The sequence below is a fragment of the Buteo buteo genome, chromosome 13 (genome assembly GCF_964188355.1).
Source record: "Buteo buteo chromosome 13, bButBut1.hap1.1, whole genome shotgun sequence".
Taxonomy (NCBI): domain Eukaryota; kingdom Metazoa; phylum Chordata; class Aves; order Accipitriformes; family Accipitridae; genus Buteo; species Buteo buteo.
Genome location: NC_134183.1, coordinates 83,211 through 102,485, shown reverse-complemented (window position 1 = coordinate 102,485; position 19,275 = coordinate 83,211). Strand labels below are relative to the sequence as shown.

Sequence of the window (19,275 nt, the reverse complement as noted above, 5' to 3'; positions counted from 1 at the left end):
ATATGTTCCAAGTGGCTTTTTTTGGTAAATGTAAATTTTCAGGAAGTTCAGGGCTGTGTGTGGCAAAACGTGTCCCTCTGCGTACGCGTCCTGCTACGGAAATAGCGTGGGTCAGTGGCAAGTCCAGCGGCCGGGCTGCTGTTCCCTGCTCTCGACGTTGCCGTGGTAGTGTTGCGGTATTTAGACCTTCACGGACGGGCTGAGGAATGGAAGGAGAATGCCCGTTTTCTGCAAGGGCTCAGAATGCCGACCCTTTTCTCTGCCTGCCGCTCCCCTGTGCGTGAGATGAAGCTGTTTTATTTTTCTCCCTTGTTCCTGGTCTCAATATTTCTGGAGCTGTTGCTGCTGTGGGTTTGCAATTGGTGTTACTGCGTTTTTGTAGCGTTCTGGCGATGGGTCGTTTCTACTGTGGCGAAGTGTCGAGATACGGTTTTCGGTTTAAAGTGTCAGAAACTACGTTCACCGGAACCGGTAACTCGCGGCGTAGGGGAAACCGATCTGGCGCGTGCAGCTGTGCTCGCAGGGGTGCTCGGTGGCTCCTCATCAAAACGGCAGGGTGCGTGCGTGGACATCCGTAGGGTTGCGCTCTGGGTCCGAGAGCGTTAACGTATTTTTGCTGTTGGAAGATGGAATGGAGCGTGTGCCTGTTAAATCTCAGGGCGGTCAAAAGCTAGGAGGGACCCTGAGCGGGTTTGGTGGCACAACTGTGGTTTTAAAAGATCTTGCCCGTTTGGAGCAACGGCCTGGAAATAATGATTCCTTTTTTGCAACGAGGCAGTTCACAAGGACGGATGTGTTGCTGTGCTCTTTAGCAAAAATACTCAACTTGGGACGTATAGGGTGATGAAGCCTCGGCTGTACTAAGGCTTGAGAAAATGTAGGTAGGTCTCTATGTCTGTCACCTGCGTGTATCTAGGAAAGTGAGTTCTAGTGAAAGTAAAGTTGCCAGTGAGTCAAAAAAGAAAGGAAAAAAAAAAAAGGCACGGTTGTCTGAAAAATGCAAAAGCTCTAGTGGCCTGTGTCAACAACTGTACCAAAGATGACGCAAAAATAGTTTTTCCTCCACTGAGTCGTACTGTCTTCACAAACCTTCACAAAAAAAAAAAGGCAGCTTTGGATTCCTACCCAGCTTTGTGCTAATGTTTTTTTTTCTTCTCTCAGCTGGATGTCAGCTGGCACCGTTTTGCCATGGTTGCCATGGCAAGATTCCGTAGCGGCCTGCATTTGAAGAATATTTTTTATTTGAAGAATAAAATAAAGAGGATCCAGCCAGCAGCTCTATACAGGAGATAACCTGCCTCTCCAGGTGAGGATGGATCCTTCTTAGTGTAGTCCTCAGCACATCCGATCACCAGTGTGCACGGCAGGGTCTGTATGCGTAACCAAAACCACAGTGCAGTCATGTAGTGTGTGTGTGCATGTGAGGCTGTGTTTCTAGGAAGCCTCATATTGTAAGAGCTGTAAGGCACCAATCTATTCTCTTAGGTGGATGACAGTCAAGTGACTGCAGCTACAGAGGAGGAAGGGAGAGGGAGAGAGACACAGACAGGTGTGAACTGTCAGATTCTCTCGGCAGCTCCAAGAGCAGGAGGTACAGTGAGTCCTGAACCCCTGGGGCTGTGTCACCCCTCTTCTGCATCCCAGTGCCTCCCTGCCCCCACCTTCTCTTTCTCTCACTGCTTTATTTTTTTTGTTTTTTCTTCCTGTTCCTCTCCCTTTCTTGTTCTCTAAGTTCCCCTCTTTCTCTGTTGTTCTGCCTCTCTGTTTTCTTTTTCTCTCTGCACTTCTGACCTGTCCCATTGATATAGAGAACAAACTGCTAATTGCTTTATGATTGTTTCTCTGTAACCTTACATACCAAAGACTGGTGTTCGTCAAGGATTAAGCCTGTCAGAGACTGGTATTTGGGAGTGATGAGCAAGAAGGAACCATGAACAATCACAAAACTTAATTAAATGTTTGATGTATTTACGATCTTGTTAAGAAGGCACAAGTAGAGACCTTGCTTGAATAGATAGGGCCAGAAAAGATAAGAACTCCTGCCTTTGTTCTCATCCTTGTAGATAATTTAGCTTAAACTAACCATATGATTTTACACCACTGAGAACTTAGATAATAAGAGCACTAACGAGCACTGATGTATCAAAATATGTAAAAGACCATACTGCGCAGTGTGGGATAATTAGAAGAATAGATACATAGCGAACGAGAGACACAATGGGGCTGTTCAATCTGAGCCAGAGGCACCCCCAAGCAGCAGGCCTCATGGACGCATCGAAGGCTAACTGTTGCTACAAAGTTTGATGAAACAGGCACAAAAAGCTAAGCAAGATGGGCCTACGTGACCGAAAGCAAAATCACTTGAGGAGGGTCAAATAGCGGACAAGTGAGGAAGACTATGGAAGACCACCGGAGGACTCCTGAAGACCACCAGAGACCTTCAATGTGCCTGCGTAAAAGACATTTGCATATGCTATTAGTTTCCCGGAAAACTAATGAATATGTGTAACATTTCTTGGAAATCTAATGAATATGTATGTAGAACATGTACTTAACCTGCACAATTAGGCCCGACGGCGCGCACGACTTTGGTGGGACTAGCCCCCGTGCTGCCCAGTGCTGAATAAACATACCTACTTTACAATATCACCAATTGTGGAGTCTGTTTTCCGCATGTCACCATCCCTCTTTTTTTATCCTCTGTCTCTGCCCTGCAGCCCATCACTACTTTGTCTTTCTCCATTTATCTGTCTGTCTTCTTATGCCAATCTTGTTAATTCCTCCCTGTCTGCCCTTTAGCCCTTCACAATCCCCGCTGCTCTCACCTGTCTGATGCTGTGTCTCTATTTTTCAATTCCTTTCTCTGCCCTGTATTCTGGATACACTTTTACTTTCTTAGATTCTCTTGTTCCAGGTCCCTGTCCCTATGTTTTAACTTCTTCCCTCACTGTCCCATAGCCCATTGTTGTCTTTATTATTCTCTCTCTGTCTGGTTCCCTGTCCCTATTCTTTATTTTCCCTCTCTCTCCCCTTTAGATCATCAGTGTTTTTGGTATTTCTCAGTCTCTGTCATCTACCTCACTGTCCCCTTTTTTAATTCTTCCTTCTGCCCTGTGGCTCATCACTAATATTTGTTTTTCTCCATTTCTCTGTCTGGTATCCTCTCCCTTTTTATTAGTTCCTCCTCTCTGTCCTGTAGCCCATTGCTACCCCCCTCCCCCCGCCCCATCTCTCTCTGTCTCCCTTCTACTTTTCAATCCCCCTTCTCTGCCCTGTAGCCGATCACTGTTGTAGTGAGTTTGTGTGACAAGCTGGGGCAGGGGAGTGGGCAGGGGCTGCAGGGGTGGGTTCTGTGAGAAGACAGCAGGACTTGTCCCCATGTTGGGCACAGCCAGTTCCAGCTCCAAGATGGAGGTGCGACTGGTCAAAGCTGAGCCAACCAGCAACGCTGGTAGCACCTCTGTGATATTTAAGAAGGGCTAAAACAATGCTGTGCAGAAGCTGTCAGTCCTGCAGACACCACAGTCAGTGAAGAAGGAAAAGGAGGAGGTGATCCAGGTCCTAAAGCAGATTCCCCTGCAGCCTGCAGTGAAGACCATGGTGACACAGGCTGTCCCCCTGCAGCCCACGGAGGTCCATGGCAGAGCAGATATGCACCCTGAAGCCGATGGGGAACCCCTCGCCAGAGCCGGCGGATGCACCCAAAGGAGGCTGTGACGCTGTGGAGAGGAGCCCACACTGGAGCAGGTTTTCTGGCAGGACGTGTGGCCCCATGGGAGTGACACCACACTGGAACAGAAGAACACGAAGAAGGAAGGAGCAGCAGAGACAACTTGTGATGAATGACTGCAACCCCCCGCTCCCTCTCCCCCTGTGCTGCTCGGTAGGAGGAGGTAGAGAAGTCAGGAGTGAAAATGAGCCCAGGAAGAAAAGAGAGGGGTGGGGGGAAGGTGTTTTTCAGATTTGTTCATATTTCTTGTTATAAGCGGCGACAAAAAATTGTACGCCAGCCCATGGGTAATCCAATCAAAGTTTATTGAAGCAAACGGCAAACAGGCAAAACAGCGCTGGGCAGCGGGGGAGTCTCCGCTCTACCAATGGCGTGCACCCCCCCCCCCTTCAGAGTCCCCTTTTTAGTTTTTTTTTTGTTGCCAGGTTAGAGTCCAGAGTCCGGGCCCACGTGGGCTTTTTTAGTATCTTCTGTGATTGCACGCCTTGTTGCTGGGGGAGTAGTGGGATGAAGGCTGTGGTAGTCTTCTGTGTTTCTTGTCATCTGGAGCATGCGTACTTTAAAATATCTCCTTATTAGGCATTGACAGCTAATACATCTTGTTCACTTAGCAAGACATTGCAGTTACAAAGTTTCCAACCGCACCTGCTTGCAAAGGCTAACACTGCCTTGCAAAAACGAACACATTGTGCAAGGCTTACAGAACTGGTTTGATTAACAAACACATAAATTTATCACATTTCTCATTATTGTACTCTGATTTTGACTGACAATAAATTAATTTCCCCAAGTTGAGTCTGTTTTGCCTGTGACAGTAATTGGTGAGTGATCTCTTTGTCCTTATCTTGACCCACAAGCTTTTTTGTTGTATTTTCTACCCTCCTGTCTTGTTGAGGAGGAGGAATGATAGAGTGGCTTGGTGGACACTCGTCAGCCAGGCAAGGTCAACCCACCACAGTTTCCTTCTATCAGGCTCCCTGTCCCTGTTTTTTAAATCTTGCCTATGTTTCTTGTATGTCATCACTTTTGAAACTTCCTGCCTCTCCATCCCTATTTAAATTCTTGCATGTTTCTTAAACCCAGTTGCTTTTAAAATTTTCTTGCTACTTTTCCCTCTCTTTGTCTCCCTGACCTTAGTTTAATTTCTCGCCTGTGTTTCTTGTACCCTGTTGCTTTTCAAATTTCGTTCTTAACGTCTCCCTCTATGCAGCTCCATGTACCTACTTTTTGATTCTTGTACCCTGTTGCTTTCAAAATTTTCTATGTTTCCTTCTATCCATCTCCCTGTCTCTAGTTCTTAACTCTTCCCTCTCTGTCCTGTACCCTGTCACTTCTTACCTTTTCTGTCTGCCTCTCCGTCTGCCTCTCCCTCTGTCTGCTTGTTAGCTCTTGCCTATGTTTCTTGTATGCTGTTGCTTTTTGAAATGTTTCTCTCTACCTGGCTCCCTGTTTCTGTTTTCTAGTTCTTGCTGTTTCTTCTCCTGTATCACTTGAGAATGTTTCCCTGTCCCTTGTCCTGTGTTTATCTTCTTGTCCTGCCAGTCTCTTCCCCTTCTCTCCCCTGCTTCCTATTATTTATTCCTCCATCTCCATCCCTGCTGTTCTGCTCAGTCTCTCTGCTCTTCTCTCTCTACACTGTTTTCCTGCTTCTTGTCCCTCTCTTGTTCCCAGCATCCAATTTCCTGGCTCCCTGTCTTGCACGCCTGTGTCCCTCTGTCCTTCCTCCTGCTTTTCTCTTCCCTTTTATCCCCCCATCCTGCTGCCTTTGGGCACTGAGCCTTGTAGCCAACTCACTGCCAGGATTTCTTATATGCATTAATGAATAAATTTTTCCTGCCTCCTCTGTCTCCCTGGATGTAGCTAGGTGCAGGGGCAGGCATGATGTGCTGTGGGGCTTTGGCAATGGCCCCTGTTCCTGATGGGCTCCAGCTGGGGCTGGGATGGCCCCAGGTGTGGCCAGTGAGGCTGAGGATGGGGCTGGCCCTGCTGTGTGAAGGGGCTCCAGCTGTAAAGGGGGCTGCCTGGGCAGGGGAACTGGCTGAGGAGGGAGTGCAGGGGGGTCTGGCTGGCTGGTAGGTGCCTGCAGCAAGGAATGGCCAGTCCCTGTGGCAAGGAAGGATCCCTCTGAGCTGTCCCTGGCCTTTGTTGGCTACATGCATGAGCCACTGTGTATCAAAGCAAGCCTTGTGGATGAGGAGCACTGAGGTGTCCACTGCGTGCTGCCGAGTACGTGAGGGTCAGGCAGCCGGCACTGGGGAGGAGGAAGGGGCAGAGGCAGAGAGAGAAGCATTGGGGTGGTGAAGGTCTCCTGCCAGCACCAGGAGCTGTGGTGAGTTGCAAGTCCTCTCCTCTACATCCTGGCCCACCTCTGCCTCCCTTCCTCTGTCTCCCTCTCTGCCTGCCCACCTATGTGTATGGCTCCTCAAAACTTGTTATTCTTCTGTCAACTCTGCCCAGTACTCTGTTGCCTTTTAAATTTTTCATATGCCTCTCTCTAACCAGCTTCTTCTCCCTGTTTTTCATTTTTTTCTGCACTGCCTTGTACCCCATTACTTTTAAAATTTAATTTCTATGTCTTCCCCTCTCTGTCTCCCTGACCCTATATTTTAATTCCTCCCTCTCTGTCCTGTACCCAGTTGCTTGAGTCTGGCTGGGCATCGGTCAGTTGGTGGTGAGCAATTGTTTTCATTTGCTGTTTGGTTTTTTTTTCCTCTTACAACTTTTTTAAAAAATGTCTTTTTAATTATTAAACTTTTTATATCAACCCATGAGTTTCTCACATTTACCCTCCTGATTCTTCCCCTATCCCACTGTGGGGGAGTAAGTGAGCAGCTGTATGGTACTTAGTTGCCAGCCAGGGTTAAACAACAATGCTACATCTACTTTTATGAAGCTGCCTATTGCTATTTTTTAATTATTTCCTGTCTGTTGTGTACCCTGTTGCTTTGAAAATTTGCTTTCTAGGTCTACTTTTATCCAGTTCACTGTCTTTATTTTTTATTTTTTTTCCTCTCTGTCCTGTGCCCCTGTGTCACTTTTAAATTTCCTTGATATTTCTCAGTTTTAGTTCACTGTGGCTATTTTAATTTTATTTTTGTTGTCCTGTACCCAATCACTTCTTAAATTTTCCTTCTATGTCTACTTGTATCGAGCTGTGTATCACTGGTTTTTAATTCTTTCCTCACTATTGTGTACCCCGTTGCTTTTTACTTTTTCTTTCTATGTCTACTTTAACCTATTCACTGTCTTTAAGTTATTCCTGTCTGTCATGTAGCCCATCACCTTTTAAATTTTCTTCCTATGTCTGTTTGTTTAGTTAGCTGTCCCCATGTTTTAATTCTTTTGTCTCTGTCACATACCCTGTTGTGCTGGTTTTGGGTGGGATTGAGTTATTTTTCTTCCCAGTAGCTAGTATGGGGCCACGTTTTGGATTTGTGCTGAAAACAGCGTTGATAACACAGGGAAGTTTTTGTTATTGCTGAGCAGTGCTTGCACAGAGTCGAGGGCTGTTCTGCTTCTCACCCTGCCCCACCAGTGAGCAGACTGGGGCTGAACAAGGAGCTGGGAGGGGACACAGCTGGGACAGCTGACCCCAACTGACCCAAGGGCTGTTCCAGACCATATGATGTCATGCTCAGCATATCAAGCTGGGGGAAGGAGAAGGAAGGGGGGACATTCAGAGCGATGGCATTTGTCTTCCCACGTAACCGTTACACAGGATGGAGCCCTCCTTTCCTGGAGATGGCCGAACACCTGCCTGCTGATGGGAAGCAGGGAATGAATTCCTTGTCTTGCTTTGTTTGTGTGCACGGCTTCTGCTTTACCTATTAAACTGTCTTTATCTCAACCTGTGAGTTTTACTTTTTTTTCTGATTTTTCTCCCCCATCCCGCTGCAGGGGGGCAGCGAGCAAGCAGCTGGGTGGTGCTTAGTTGCCAGCTGGGGTTAAACCATGACACCTGTCACTTTTTTCAAATTTGCTTTCTATGCCTACTTTAACCTATTCACTGTCTTTGTTTTTTTAATTTTAGCCTCTGTCCTGTACCATCTCACTTTTTCCTGTCTTGCACTCCATCACTTTTAAATTTCCTTTCTATTTCTTGATGTAGTTTGCTGTCACTATTGTTTAATACTTTCTTGTCTGTCCTGTAGCCTGTTGCTTTTTAGATTTTGTTTCTACATCTTCATTTCTTTAGTTTGCTGTCCCTATTTTTCATTATTTTCCATTTTTCCTTATTCTGTCACTTTTTAAAATTTTCTATCTCTGATAACCAGTTCTGTCCCTATTTTTTAATTCTTTCCTGTCCTGTATCCCATCACGTTTTAAATTTTCCTTCTATGTCTGCTTTTATGATGCTGCATATTGCTGGTTTTTAATTCTTTCCTGTCTGTCCTTTACCACATCACTTTTAAAATTTACTTTCTATGTATCTCTTTTTCAGCCTATCAATATTTTTTTTTTCCTTTGTCTTACTCTCCATTGCTTTTAAAATTTCCTTTCTATGTCTGTTTTAGTTCGCTGTCCCTATTTTTTCCTTTATTTCCTTAATGCTGTGCTTTTAAAATAGTCTTTCTATGTCTTCTTTTATCCAGTAACTGTTTCTAATTTTTAATTCTTTCCTGTCATGAACTGCATTACTTCTAAAATTTTCTGTCTACTTTTATGTAGTTCCCTGTCCCTATTTTTCAACTTTTTATCTCATAATCCTTTTCCTTTTCAAATCTTTTTTTCTAGGTGTACTTTTATCTTGTTTTCTGTCCCTATTTTTAATTTTTTCCTGTTTACTGTATCTTGTCGCTTTTAAAATTTCTGGTTTATGTCTACTTTTATCAAGATGTCACTCCCTTTTTTTACTTTTTCCTGTCTGTCCTGTACCCCATCTCTTTTAAATTTTCTTTCCTCATCTATTTTTAGCCAGTTTGCTGTCTTTATTTTTTAATCCATTCTAGTATGTCCCGTACCCAGTTGCTTGTAAAATTTTCTTTCTATGTCTTTTTCTGTCATGTCTCAGTTTCTCGGGATGACAACTCAGGTTTGCCGATTCCCAGGTCAGGATTAAAGTGATATGACACCAGGGATCCTTTAACTCACAAAATTCAACTTTATTCGCTCACGACAAAAATTGGCATGAAACTACGTCAGTAAACTGTGTAACCTGTGCTAACCCTGCATCACCAAACATGTACTACAGGCCTTGCTTATTTTTGGATCAGTTCAGGGAAGAGAGTATGGAGACCCCTTCTGTCGAGTCACGAGGTTCAGAGCAGACCACTTTGCTTTATAGACTCCTTCTCACAGAGGAGCCTAGGGGCAGCTGGATCCACTCCTAGTCCCAGACTTGGTCAATGGTTTATGTCTACAGGGATAAGATGTAGGGATTACAGAAAAGGAAAAAGAAAGAGAGAAACAAGGCAGAGAGAGAGAAGAGAAAGATTTCACCAGTCCTGGGTCCAGCATTGGTTCAGTCAGCTGAGGGGTCCAGTCCCAGTGGGCTTCCACACCTGGGGCTTCAGGTTGTGTCCTTTTATACTCCTTGCCCCTCATTCGGGCAGGCACTCAAACTTATTAGGCTAATGAGGTGTCATGAGCAGTTTGTGAGCCTTTGGGACTTGGGAGTCGTTTGGGGGGTAACTTCCCCTTCCGTGCAAACATGATCTTTTGTCACTGTATGGTGAGCTGTCCTGCTCAGCATATCAGAACAGCCTGGTGAATTGCCCTGCTGGCATATCAGAACAGCTTTATCAGAACAGGGAGCTGTGCACCCTCTGGCATGCCCTCCCCCTCCTGTTGCTGATGGGTGCTGATCTGCTTCTTTTCACCTGTGGTGCCTTGCTATGCAGAGTTTGTTGTTAAGCAGAACTTGCCCCACCACAATGTTTGAGACATTAACTCTTTCAGCCTCTCACACTGCCTGTTTAGGGGTTTTTGCTATTTTAAAATGTTTTCCTCTCTTAATGCCTTCACTTTTGAATTTTGTTTCTTTGTTCACTTTTATGTATTTTTCTGTCTCTATTGTTTCCTTTTTTCCTATCTGTTCTCTACGTTATGACTCTTAAAATTTTCTATGTCTACTTTTATCAAGATGTCTAACCCTATTTTTTTATTTCTTGTGTCCTGTTGCTTTTATTTTATCTACTTTTATCCACTTCACTGTCTTTATATTTTATTCTAGTCTGTGCTGTGTAATTTAAAAATGCTGTCACTTTTAAAATTTTGTTTATTTAGCTTGATGTTCCTGTTTTTTATTTTTTCCTTTATTTTCTTAATCTTTTTGCTTTTTTTTTTTCCTACATCTGCTTTTATCTACCTCCTGTCCCTACTTCTTAATTCTTGTCTGTTGATGTCCTGGTTTTGGCTGGGATAGAGTTAATTTTCTTTCTAGTAGCTGGTATAGTGTTATGTTTTGGATTTAGTATGAGAAAAATGTTGATAACACACTGGTGTTTTCAGTTGTTGCTCAGTAGTACTTAAAGCAAGTCAAGTATTTTTCAGCTTCTCATGCCCAGCCAGCAAGAAGGCTGGAGAGGCACAAGAAGTTGGGAGGGGACACAGCCAGGACAGCTGACCTAAACTGGCCAAAGGGATATTCCATACCTTATGATGTCATGCACAGTATATAAACTGGGGGGAGTTGGCTGGGGATGGGGAGCCAGGTGCAGGGATCACTGCTTGGGAACTAACGAGCAGCTGCTTAGTTGCTGGCTGGGGTTAAACCACAACACCTGGGTAGGTTGTCAATTTTAGAATTTTCTTTATGTCTCCATTTATTTAGTTTGTTGTCCCTATTTTTAATTTTTTTTCCTCCTTTAATGCCTTCCTTCTTGAATTTCTTTTCTATGTCTACTTTTATCTAGTTTTCTGTCCCTATTTTTTAATTTTTCTCCTGTGCCTTGTACCCTTTTGTTTTTTTAAAATTTTCTTTCTATGTCTACTTCTATTTTTGGGGGGGCTCTTTTCTTGGTTCATCCTCAGGCTTTAGAGGATCTCCTCGGCATGCTTTTATCTCTGGGGTGTAATTTGCACCCCTCTTGGTTTGTCAGAACATCGCCTCTTCCTCAGAGCAGTCTTTTTGTCCTCTCTTCCATCTCGCTTGCCTCCAGTGGGTCAGTCTCCCTCATGATACCTGTACCATGTTCAAATCTCCTCCTGAGTATCTTTGTGCCCTCGAGCCTTCTTCTGTGTCTCTGTCTACCTCAGTACCCCACTATTTCTGTCACAATGCTTCCTGCGAGCATCCTTCTGTTCCATCACTATCCTGGAGTTCTGTAGCAGACTTTGTTTCTTTCTTATTCAGAGACAACTCTTCCTGAGGCTTTCATTGTGCCCCAGAGCACTCTTACCTTATTCACTGCTATCTTGGATGTCTCCATTCAGTCGCTCATCCCCTGAGGACATCTGTACATTGCTGGGACACCTTGAGTTTGCATTGTGTACCAGAGCTGCCTTCTATCTTTCACTCTCAGCACCCTTCTCCCATCATCATGCCTCCTGAGGCCATCCTTGTGCCCCACACAGAGCCTCTTTTGGCTCTGTTGTGCACTTTGCACCCTTCTCCCTCCCTGAGAACCTTTCCTGATGCCATCTTTCATCTCCAGAATGCTCATGTTGTCCTCTATGCTAGCTAGGATACCTCTGTTCAGTCCCTAGTCCCCTGAGGACATCTGTAGTCTGTTCAAATCCCTTCTGGACTCCATCATGGCCTCAAGCCTTCTTTTGCCTGTCCCTCTCAAAAGCCCTTTGCTACTGTCACAATGTCTCCCGAGGTCTTAAATTTTCCCTGCAGCACACTTTTAGCTCTGTAAGGCCCCTTTGGACTCATTTTGTTGCAATGACACCTCTCTGATACTGAAAAGCCAGTCGAAGAAACTCTCCAAGACTTGTTTTGGAGTTTTAGAAAGCAGGCATTCTTTATCGAAGCGCTGGATGCAGGGGGGATATTTCCACCTAGCGTGCATACCACAGCTTTAGCACAAACAGGTTATAGAGAATAACTAATGGCATATTAATCAGATTAGTATACGTATACATAAAAATGATTATAACTGATTATCGTAGTACTGCCTACATCCGATCACGCGCAATGAAGGATCCCTTTGAGGCAAAGGGCTGCTTTTACCACCACGGACCCATTTGAAGTTCTTGTTGGCTGTCCTCGAAGTCTTTATTCTTGTCCTTGTTCTTTGATCTTGAAGCTTAATGCAGTTTCCATCACATGTGGTCAGTTTCAACATTGTTCTCGTCTAGCTTACAGGAACTTCTAGTCATAAGAGCAAAAACCAGCAAAACTTATAAATAATTACTAGTTAATCACTTGACTACACTTTTGTAATTATGTCCCCAGCTACCCTTTGTCTACTGTTTCAACCATAATGTTAATATATGATCATTTATCAAATCTCACTTATACAGTTATCTAGCAGCAAACCAGTTTTCATCAGTCTACCTTCTAAAGGATGTGTTGTATTGTGAGCTCACCTGTTTAGCTCAAGTCCTAATTAGGGCACCTGCTAGCCTCTCCCTTTGCTGGAATTCCTCTACTCATTTGGTGTTATTTTTTTAATATGCTGAAATACAATTTGTGATTTTAATTTTCCAGATGTGTTGTCCTAAGGGTGTGGTGATGCTCAGCAGATGCCCCATCCTGTGGGAAGCACCCCCTCCCATGGGGCAGGCAGTGTGGATTATCTGGTGTTGGGTCAAGAACCCAGAGTGGAATTGCTGTTGCAGATTATCCCAGATGAGTTTACCTACTGTGGATTACCTGGGTGGAGCCCCTGGTGAAGGTAAACCTCATGCATGCCCCCGCCCCCCCGACTGTGCATGTTCTTGCGCACGTATCTTACCACCGCAAACTATCCATCTAACCCACCTTTCCTGTGAGTTTTTTCCCATGCCGATTGGTGGGGGTGTCACCCTCTTCCCCCCACCAGCCGTGTATCCCTGAAGTTCCATGTTTTCTTGGTGTCATTTGTGGCTGCTGCCCCCCCTAAACCGCAGGGGTGTGGCTTCTGCTGACCCTTTCCTGCATGACTGCAGGGGGTGTCGTTGCCCCCCCGCCCTGGCCTGTCCTTGTGGGGCATGGCTGCTGCCTGGTCCCCCCCATGTATTTCCATGGCTTTTTGGTGGTTTTTTTGCGCTTTGGGACTCTTGTACCTCTGTTAAGGGAGTCAGCTGGAGACACGCTCAGGGGGACTCTGTATCATTGGCTATTCACAGTAAATAATTTATTTTGCAACCAGAGATATTTTGGAGATGGAATTCTTAAGGGATCTAATTCTGCTTTTTGATTCATTCCTATCCAGAAGGTAGTTCTGGTAGAAGTAAGGTGGTATGCACAGTCTTGCTAGAAATGAAGCAAAACCCCAGAGCATTTTGGCTTTTTTATAGGAAACTAAAGCACATCAATTTTGATAACAACATTGTCATTGCATTTAATGAGCTAGTTTCTTACCTAGTTTAGAAGGGCATCTATCGTTTTCTATCTACAGCCCAGAAAAACTAAGTTTAATTCCCTACCTGGTCACGTTGCTGATGCAATAGCTGTAGTACGGGAGCAAGTAGTGTCATTTCCTGGAGGGGTTACTTTCTCTGTCGAGGACCTTGCTTGCTGTAAATTTAAGGCAGGTGAGAATAGTGCTGCTGCTCCTCCAGCTGACTTTATAACTTCTGGTGGTTTGCCCTTCCCCTTTCCCAGGTGATTGCACTAAGGGTGGTGGGCAGAGGCTCGGGGTATTTGAGCTACAGCCTCTGCTGAGGGAGCTCATTGTGCTCCTGGGTTTCTCTGGTGTTGGTGCTCAGCTCTTCCTTGAGTCTTTTGCAGCTTTGCAGCTGGCTCAGCCCTTTGGGAAGAGGTGTCTGCCTGAGGTAAGAGCTTCAGGACCAGTCAAGGTTCAGCAGCATGTGTGGTAGCAAGTAACACTTGTATGCAGCTGCTTTTTTTTCCTTTCTTTTTTTCAGGTCAGTAATTTTGTTTTGAGTGTTCAGGGGTAGAAAGATGGTTTAATAGTATGCATTGTTTGTTTTTTTTAAATTCTTCATGCATTGTGTTTTCCTGGAATTCCCAACTTTATTGAAAAAGGAACCTTGTTTTTTTCACCCGTTCTGCTGTATGCTGTGTAAGTTGCTGATATCTCTCTTAACGGGACCGATGGTGACATTGTTTAGCAGGGGTTAAGGTGAGTGTCTTGTATGCATCTGTATATGGAGTTTTAGTATTTCTGAAGCAAGCAGAAGGGCTGTGAGGCACAGTGCCCTTCAGGGTTTGGGATGCCTTTCCTCATTGCCCACGTAATGCTACGTTGTCCCTAGAATCTTTGCAGCTTGTGGCAGGCCCTTTGTAGATTACAAGCCTTGGGACTTGACTTTATTTTGTGGGCATGTAGCAGAGCTCAGAGTCTCTGGGAAGCTGTAGGTTAGGAGGTGCCCCCAGAATTTGGGATGTGGCTCAGAAGAGCGGCTCCTGAGGAGTTGCCACTGAAGGGGGTTCAGGGGTGCGAACCGAGGGCAGGAGGTGTCAGGAAGCAGTGGGGTTCCTTTCCTGAGAGTTGAGGAGAAGAAAAGGGGTTTCTAAAGTTTTGGGACTGCTGGGGAAAGGGAGGAGGGTTCACCAGCCCTTCTCAGAGGAGTTTTGCAGTTGGATTTGGATGTCATAGAATCGTAGAATGGTTTGGGTTGGAAGGGACCATACAGATCCTCTAGTTCCACCCCCCGCCCCCCCCCCTTCCCCCCCGCCCCGCAATGGGTAGGGGCACCTTCCGTGAGACCAGGTTGCTCAAAGCCCCATCTGACCTGGCCTTGAATGCTTCCAGGGAGGGAGCATCCGCAGGTTCTCTGGGCAACGCGTTCCAGTGCCTTGCCACCCCTAGTGAGAAACGTCTTCCTAACGCCTAAACTAAATGTACCCTACTTAGGACTAAAGCCGTTACTGCCTTGTCTTATTGCTGTACTCCCTTGTAAAAAGTCCCTCTACAGGTTTCTTATAGGCACCCTTTACGTACCGTGAAGTCTGCTGTAAGGTTTCCTGCAAAGCTGCATGCCGGTGAGGGGTCCGAGAAGGTGAGGTGGTAGTCGGCAGGGTCAGTGTTGAATAGCGAAGTATTATGGGGCTGCTTGGTTAAGCATTTACCTTCCATTCTGGAGGTGTTGTGTGGGCTATCTTTGAATTGGATGAGCGTTTGAGGTGAGCTGTGGATTAGTGAGGAGGAGCGTGGGGCTGGTGACTCTTCACGTTTGTGTGTCTCTATCTTCGGTACCGCGAGTGATGACGGCTGCAGGGTCTGACTCTGCAATGAGTGTGTAAGCGTAATGCGGTGGTGCTTGTGAGGAGTGGGGGAGTTGGGGAAGTAGTTGGTGTTGGCTGATGGGATGCTTACTCCCTTTTCTGGTTTGGTTTGGGTTTTTTGTTTGGTTTTTTTCCCCTGCAGATGACAAAGAGGAGCCTGGTGAGTGCAGGAATATCCCAGTTAGCCCGTGTGGTTTTTCTGGATGATGGATTCAGCCCCTCGGCCCTCTGAAAGCTAAGTTGAGGGCCCCAGGCTGGGGAGAGGCTGGGAGGAAGGGACGAAGCTGGGAATTGCCGGGAGGCGTTTTAAAGTGAGAGTAGGAGGGCAGGGCTGTCCAGGAGCAGTTCTGTTTGGGCAGATGAAGGGAGCGGGTTGCTTTTCAGCACGAGACCAGTGTGTGCCAGGCAGGGCAGTTCCAGCCTGTGTCCGTGGTGGCGTGTAGTTTGTGTAGTCTGTCTTCTGTGCTTAGACCTTCCTTGAGTCTCAATGCCTTCATCAGTCTTTGCGCTGGAGTGTGGGATATTTGGAAACAATGGACATATAGTGAACAATCCAGGCACAATGGACCTGATTATTCCGTGAACCAGAGGCCTCTGCAGGCAGCAGCCCTCAAGGACCTAGCGAAGATTAACTGTTGCTACAAGTTTGATGAAGCGAGCAGGAAAAGTAGAACAAGGCTAACTGTTGCTACAAAGTTTGCTGAAATAAGCACAAAAAGCTGAACAAAGTTGGGCCTACGTAACTGAAAGCAGGACACAAGACAAGATGCAGGCGGGGGGAACCATTCGCGTGATCAGATGGCCTTATCCTATCAAATTATTGTTTTAGGCGCATGGACAGCACGTGTTAACCAATCAACAGATGGCTTACGCATGAACAGGAACTAAAATACTTGTATAAACCAAACTATTTGGGCAATAAAGTGGCATCTGCTTTGATCATATTGATTGTGTGCAGTGTCCGTGACTTCCACGTTGACACCGGAGGAGCGTGGCATGCGCTTCGGGCACTGTCCCTAGGGTCTTGAATGCCCTTACTCATTGGCACTGTGCCAATCAGGTGCTTCTTTTCTTGTGCTCGGAGCTCTAAAGCATGGATCGGTCTCAGCGGCTTCTGGTCGGTCCTGTTTTGTGGTGTTCTTCCGGGCTGCTTTGGCAGCTCTGCTCTCTAGCCATCCGTTTTCTCGGACAGGGACTTCTTCCCCGCATCCTGACATCCTTAAGTCTTGATGCCAGGCTTCTGGCGCATCCATCATCTTGGTTTTGACAGTACCATCTTGTAACGGGCTGTTACTTTTGCCTCTTCTTCTTTGGGGCTGTCATAGAGCCTCCTTACTTTGTGGTTTTGGGCGCTGTAGGTCAATTTGCCGGATGGCACCTCCCGTCCGGGGGTCGTCATTCTTGCTGAGAGTTTTCTCTTTGAATCACCTTGTTGGTAGTGTTCTGTGTTGTGTGTGTTTGTACACGGGTGTGTTTGGCTTGGAGCTGCTCTGCCCGGGGCTGTAGAGTCAGGGGTAGGTGGAACAGCGATAAGAATCTATGGGTGAAACGTTGATGTGCCTAGACTGTTTAGGCGAGGGTTGTACAGTAATCTTGGCTCGAGTAGCCATCAGCGGGCTGTGTGGACAGCCATGCCGATAGTGTTTTATGGAGACGATTGAAGCCATGTGGCAGGGGCTGTTGAGGGGCAGTGAAGCGGATTTGACTCTCTAAGGTGTTAAGTCTTGCATGTGATGGGCTTAAAGTTTGGGCCCTTTTTTTTATTTCCCCTAAGATGGCAGGCTCTAGTTGGACTCCAGATAGTCTTCATAGATGGAATCAAGACCTCTGGAATTGTTAAGTTCTTGCTCTGCATCTTGGTGACTCATTCAATATGTCTTTTTTTTCAGATGCAGAGGGACAATATGCATGCCACAGAGCGACGGAGGAGGGGAGCGGAGCAGCATAAGAAGGTGGGTTCGTGAGTGGAATCAGAGGGAAGATGCAGCCGGTGGCTCTGTGACTAGCTGATGGGGTTCTTTTTTTCTTTTATTTTGAAGGTACGAAGGAAGGAGCGAAGCGGGCCATCGGTACCGGAGGTGTCTTGGCAAGGCGAGCCATGATTACTGGGTTAAAGGAACTGTTCCTTTGGAGGTGTCGCATTGTTGGCAAAGTTGGAAGCATCCCTTGTTGTTTGTTTTTTGCAGGTGGTACGTGTGCCTTGACGTGGCAAGCTCTTGACGACAGAGTGGGGTGGTCGAGCGGCCAAGGTAAAGGAGAGGGAGTTGGGAATCGGTCTGGCAGGCTGAGGGTTTTGGGCGGCCTCCCAGCATGCGTCTTCTGCTTTGGTTTTTGCAGGTGGTGCACGCAGCCTCGGAGGGGTGAAGTCGCAGGCCGATGAGCAGTCTGAGAAGGTGAGGTGGTTGTGGGCTGGGCCAGTGTTGAATATCGAAGTATTAGGTGGTTGCTCGGTTAAGTGTTTATCTTTTGTTTTGCAGGCGCTGTGCGGGCCACCTTTGGAATGGGATGAGCGTTCAAGGTGAGCTGTGGATTAGGGAGGAGGAGAATGGGCCTGGTGAGTCTCATGACTGCTGTGCTAATTTTGTGTGTCTTGCTGTCTCAGGTACCATGAGTGATGATGGCTGCAGGGTCTGACTCTGGAATGAGCAGGTAAGCATAACGCTGTGGTGTGTGTGATTAAGTGGGGGGTTGGGAAAGTAGGAAAGTAGTTGGTGTTGGCTGATGGGTTACTTGCTGCCTCTTCTGATTTTGTTGCTTTTTTTTTTTTTTGTCTTCACTGCAGATGATGAAGAGGAACCTGGCGACTGCCAGATGGTCCCAGTTAGCCTATGTGATTTTTGTGGAGGATGGATTCAGCCCCTCGGCCCCTCTGAAAGCTCAGTTGAGGGCCCCGGGCTGGGGAGAGGCTGGGAGGGAGGGATGAAGCTGGGAATTGCCAGGAGGCGTTTTAAAGTGAGAGTAGGAGGGTAGGGCTGTCCAGGAGCAGTTCTGTTTGGGCAGATGAAGGGAGCGGGTTGCTTTTCAGCCCGAGACCAGTGTGTGCCGGGCAGGGCAGTTCCAGCCCATGTCTGTGGTGGTGTGTAGTTTGTGTAGTCTGTTTTCTGTGCTTAGGCCTTCCTCGAGTCTCAATGCCATCATCATTCTTTGCACCGGAGGAGCGTGGCATGCGCTTTGGGCACCGTCCCTAGGGTCTCGAATGCCCTTACTCATCGGCACTGTGCCAGTAATCTACTTCTTTTCTTGAGCTCGGAGCTGTAAAGCGTGGATTGGTGTCAGAAGGTTCCCGCTGGTTCTCTTTTGCAGCACTCTTCCGGGCTGCTTTAGCAGCTCTGCTCTCTAGCCGTGTGTTGTCTTGGACTGGGAGTTCTTCCCTGCACCTTGATGTTTCTAGGTCTTGATGCCAGGCTTCTGGCACATCCATCATCTTGGTTTTGACAGTACCATCTTGTAACGGGCCGTTACTTTTGCTGCTTCTTCTTTGGGGCTGTCATAGAGCCTCCTTGCTTCGTGGTTTTGGGCGCTGCAGGTCAATTTGCTGGATGGCACCTCCCGTCTGGGGGTCATTCTTCTTGCTGAGAGTTTTCTCTCTCTTTTTGAATCGCCTTGTCTGTAGTGTTCTGTGTTGTGTTGGTCTGTGCATGGGTGCACTTGGCTTGGAGCTGCTCTGCCCGGGGCTGTAGAGTCAGGGGTAGGTGGAACAGCGATAAGAATCTATGGGTGAAATGTTGATATGTCTAGATTGCTAGCATCGAGGGTTAAAAGTTTTTTGAGACATTGCATGCCAGTAGGGGAGTGGATTGCAAGTAGATTGTGAGGTAGAATATAGTAAGGCAGTAATTGGGCGTGGGTGTTAATATTGTTTATGTGGACACTTTGTGGTAAGCTTCTAGAAATGGTGAAGGCATTGAGGTTTTTGTTTTTGGAATTGGTGGGAAGCAGGTGTTTGGAGCTGTGGAAGATTTCTTTTTATGCCGAGGGTGAAGTGCATATTCAAGAGTTTTGTGTGTTGGTTTTGCAGGTGATCACAGGCCACGAGGCGTTTGAAGGAACCTCGCATTTAGGCGATGTGGCTGCTACGGAGGTTGGACTGTGACATGTGCCAATATGGAAGCTAAGTATCTGGTTGAAAATCTGTGTATGGTGCAGATGGTGTGTGTTGAAGCGTTGCTGTAATGGAAGGGCAGTTTGTGGGGAGCTTGGAAGGCGGTTGGGCTGGGGCCGGGGGTTTTGCAGGCAGGGTGATTTTTGAGGCCCCGGGTGCTGT

General features: G+C 46.5%; 1 long non-coding RNA gene across 2 annotated transcripts; it reads left to right on the top strand.

Moving 5' to 3' along the window:
- Positions 1–1,043: 1,043 nt before the first annotated feature.
- Positions 1,044–2,624, top strand: LOC142038564 (uncharacterized). Of its 2 annotated transcripts, none has more exons than XR_012652594.1 (3): positions 1,044–1,306; positions 1,486–1,591; positions 1,864–2,624. It is a non-coding gene; the product is annotated as an uncharacterized LOC142038564 (long non-coding RNA). The 2 variants fall into 2 exon arrangements; XR_012652595.1 differs by having other exon boundaries at positions 1,733–2,624.
- Positions 2,625–19,275: the final 16,651 nt, after the last annotated feature.